This window comes from Eretmochelys imbricata, chromosome 11 (genome assembly GCF_965152235.1).
Source record: "Eretmochelys imbricata isolate rEreImb1 chromosome 11, rEreImb1.hap1, whole genome shotgun sequence".
NCBI lineage: Eukaryota > Metazoa > Chordata > Testudines > Cheloniidae > Eretmochelys > Eretmochelys imbricata.
The window spans coordinates 31400758-31401276 of record NC_135582.1 but is presented as its reverse complement, the minus strand read 5'-3'; positions in this window follow the sequence as shown (position 1 = coordinate 31401276).

Here is a 519-nt window from a genome sequence, read left to right as displayed (position 1 = left end):
CCCATGGAAATTGTTTAAAATAAATATATTTTTATTTCTCTTTTTCCAGAATTCTTTTATAAACAATGTTTTGAATGAAAATATCATTCTGACTGTATTTACAAAGACCAGAATGATTTGGACTAGAGGCGGGGGAAGAAGGAGAGGCTTGGTGTTTTGCTTAAGCATTATGTCAGCATGATAATTAAAAAAAGAAGTCTATCTAAAATATTCTATAGACATAAATATTTAAGTCCAGATCCTCAGCTGCTCTAAACTGGCATATCGCTATGGCCCATAGTATTTATATGCATTTGAATGTGAACTAAGCAAGGTTAATCGTACATCTTTTAGATGCAACAGAGGAGATGTCATTGTGCAGGTCTAATGATTGTCTACCTTTTATGTAGTCAACCCAAGCCTTATGGAGGAAATCCAACATGCTGAAGAAAGAGAAAATTCTGTTACAAACGCCCAAGCCTATAGTGAGCAAACTTTGGTGGTGGTTCTCACCACAATCTGACACTTACACCAAGCTCT